At 39.8% G+C, this 3812-nt stretch overlaps 1 pseudogene; it reads right to left on the bottom strand.

Annotated features, from left to right (window-relative positions):
• Positions 1-1877: 1877 nt before the first annotated feature.
• LOC102754950 lies at positions 1878-3583 on the bottom strand (annotated as a pseudogene).
• Between the last annotated feature and the right edge of the window lie 229 nt (positions 3584-3812).

The raw sequence follows: 3812 nt of genomic DNA on the forward strand, positions 1-3812 counted from the left end.
CAACCCAGGTACATGCCCTTGACCGGAATCGAACCCGGGACCTTTCAGTCCACAGGCCGACGCTCTATCCACTGAGCCAAACTGGTTTTGGCAATAAAATATATATTTTTTAAAAAATACCTTATCTCCAAATATAGTCATTCTGAGAAACTGGAGGTTAGGATCTCAACATATGAATTGGGGATGGGGGCACAATTCACCCCACAACACGTGCAAATTCAGCATTGAAAACTTTCCAAACACGTAAAAATGTATCTAAACTACAAATTTCTTCAGGTTTTTCCATGCTTTCATCCTATATCAGCTGTTAAATCAATAAACATCTTCACATTTTGAAAATACCTTAATTTTGACATTTAGGAAGGTTCAAAGCCTTAGCTAGTGCATAGGCTAGCCCAGCTTGATATGACCTCATTTTTCAGAGGAAGCAGCTTCTATTCAGCTCTTAGTCACAGCTGGACTTCTGGAACATCGAGCATCTGAATGCCTCCAAGTGTGGGAGGGGATTTTTTTTAGACTGGAACAAATCAGTAATCTAGTTCACGCAGACATTCTTCATGAATGACTGAGCTACCTGACTTTTTACCAGAATCAGAAGATTTTGTATCGGAATTACTTTTTTTCAAGAGTTAATCTGCCGTGTATCCAGAGAGATAATAGTGCTGTAAACTGAGAACCAGGAGATCTAGGAACTTTGAGAAAATTGCTTCACCTCTTTAATCCTGTTGGTTGGTTTTGTGTTTTTTGTTTTTTTCACTTGAAGCTGAATTAAAGGTCTTCTTACTATAAAATTAAAATTCCTTCCTGCTATAAAATTCTAAGAGTTTAATATAAAACAAACACTGCTTTCATCACACTAGTATCCCCCTAATTCACCCTAAAAAGCGATTATTACTCTGACCTTAAGCCTAGTTGCCCAACTATTACCCATCTCAAATACTCCTTAGTAATGAAGACAGACAGACCATGGGCATGACCAGATTTATAGATCACAGTTGTTACCAAACTCAAGGAGTTGGCTGCTTGGAGTGCTCTATAAAAAAACAAGATGTGGTTGTCACAAGGTAGTTTTATTTATTTGCAACAAGTAAAGGAGACAGGAGATTCATATCTATAGTTCTGTTGATTTCTTCTTTGCAGTTGGCTACACTTATCAGGTTGGGTTCCTGTCAAACTTGTCCTATTTATAGCTGGTCTGTACTACATTTTCACATTTAGTAAGAATAGCATTTACTAAGAATGGTCCAGACCTTGAGACCCTTGTCCTATCCAACACAACCATGAACATGCTGTGTTGATATTGGAGTACTGCCACTAGGCCTTCCATCTCATTCAAAACAGATTCTTCTGACTTGGCCCTCATGCTCCCTCAATGTCTGTGGATACCTCCCCATCATGATTTACAAAAGTCCTTGCTTTCCTATATTTATTACTTTAAGGAATTGATGAAAGCTATGGACCCCTTCTTCTCCCCAAAATACAGGGTGTCCCCCAAAAATGTCACACTTTGAATAATGATTAATTCCAATGGGTTAAATCTGAAAAGAAAGAAACATCAATTGAGCTACCAGCTGTTTGGTGTCTCTACATTTTTATATATATGTACCCTATATATATGCACATGTGTATATACATTTTCTCCTGCATTCAATTTTCTGGAGCTCGTGAACTCTTCCAAGCCCATCCATAAACACTGTCACCCCTACCCCCACCCAGGTCAAGCACCCCAAAGGTCTGCTGGACGATTAGGGAGAAAAGAGGATGGCGTGTTCAGTGCCCAACATTGCTTTACTCAAAACCACACACACATACAAAAACAGCTCAGTTAAAAACAGATAATTCTTTTTTTCAGTTTTAAAGCACTCACTGTTTATTAACTGACCAGATTACAAAAAATCACCATGGTAGAGACCTTAGTTCATTCCCCTAATAAGCCTGTTGATCTGGTCTTCCCTGTTCCCAGCATCTCCAACTTCTGCAAAATGGGTGGTCTTTTCTTCATTCCACCTCGTGGGGGAGATAACTTGAAGGATCACAGGAAGTTGTTACTTCTTTGAACAGTACTTTGAAGTGTTACTTCCAACAGTGTAGATCTCATGAACTCAGACCCTCCATGCAGATGATGCCATATTTACCAAGAGATCGAGCAAAGTTCGATCTGTTATCAATGTGTTATCTATCAGGGCAATTCCGGTTTTGTTGATTTTGCCATAACCACGCTTGTAGACCAATTCATGTACTGACTCCAGGTTTGGGCACCCCCGTGCAATATATGGTTCCACAATGCTAGCATGTTCATCGAAGCCTTGCTGAGCTTAACAAAGGTGCCGTTGAAGATCTGGCGAAGGTGAAGAAGCTGCAGAAGCTTTCGGACTTTTGGGCTCTCACCACTGATACCTCTGATCCTGACGACAAATGCGTTTGGGTCCCGCAGGTGTGGAGAAGTTGCCAGCTTTTCTTGCCATCCTGGCTATTTGAATCTCAGTTCTGTACATCTGCCCATACTCCTTGTGATAGTACTTAGCTTTTTCATAGATTAGCTTCCTCCTTGCCTTTTTTTTTTTTAATCCTCATTTGTGAATATTTCTCCGTTGATTTTTAGAGAGAGTAGAAGAAAGAGGGAAAGACAGAAATATCGATGTGAGAGAAACACCTCGACTGGTTGCCTCCTGCACTAGCCCTGACCAGGCCTAGGGAGGTGGCGGGAGGTGGGGGGTGAGAGGATGGGGTGGGAGGGGGTGCCCTTGGGGAATCTGCAACCGAGGTACATGTCCTTGACCAGAATCAAACCCAGGACCCTTCCGTCTGCAGGCTGATGCTCTATCCACTGAGCCAAACCAACTTGGGCCCTCCTTGCCTTTCGAAGCATCTTTTGAGCAAATTTCTTTCTTGGACATTTGATCTTCAGCTCTGCAAACTTCCTTCGCTTTTTCTTGAGGGTTTCTGGCACAGGAGGAACCTCTTCCTTCTCTTCTGCACCCTCCACCTTCCAGCTGGAAAAGAGGATAACAAATTATTTTAACCATTAGAAGCATGGCTATTTTTTTGTCAAACAATTTATAGATTTTTAAAAATATGTTTTGGTTTTTAAACTATTATACTTGTGTTTTATAAAGGTTTATATACTTTAAATAATGTCTATAGAACAATGAATGTTTAAATGTATGTAATATTAAGTTAATAGATTTACATTAAAAATGTACTTCATATTATGTTTTGTTTTAATCACTATCTTAAAGTATATTTGACCTACTTGACCTCCTTCCTATCATGCCAGGTAATCAGAAGTTGATGGTGTATTCTCACGTACTACAAATCTCAAAGGAGCAATTAAATTACATAAGTAAACTGACAATTTCCAAGCACCTTTTTCATATTGATTTATCTGCAAATAGTCAATACTTTAATAGAGAACATTCGTATTACAGAATGATCCTCAAGGGCTTTTATTAGTTAACTAGAGGCCCGATGCACAAAATTCATGCAAGAGTAGGCCTTCGCAGCCCTGGATGCCTTGACTGCTGCCTCACAGCCCCGCCCCCACCCACTGGTCATTCCAGAAGGTCAAAGGTAATTCCACCATCCGGTCTAATTAGCATATTAGCTCTTTATTATATAGGATTAAATAGGATACTAAGTGTTGAACGAATTCAAAAAGAGTGTAGAAGTGTTCCAAAGAAGAGAGAAAAGTTCAAAGTTCTTATAGTAAAAAGTGCATTCTTGAGAATGATCACTCTTGTGTTCTTAGCCCTAGGATTGATTCAGGATGGTCATCATTCAGATGACAGGTAGTCAGGATTATGGATGTCAGG

The sequence above is a fragment of the Myotis davidii genome, unplaced genomic scaffold, assembly GCF_000327345.1.
Source record: "Myotis davidii unplaced genomic scaffold, ASM32734v1 scaffold726, whole genome shotgun sequence".
Classification (NCBI taxonomy): Eukaryota; Metazoa; Chordata; class Mammalia; order Chiroptera; family Vespertilionidae; genus Myotis; species Myotis davidii.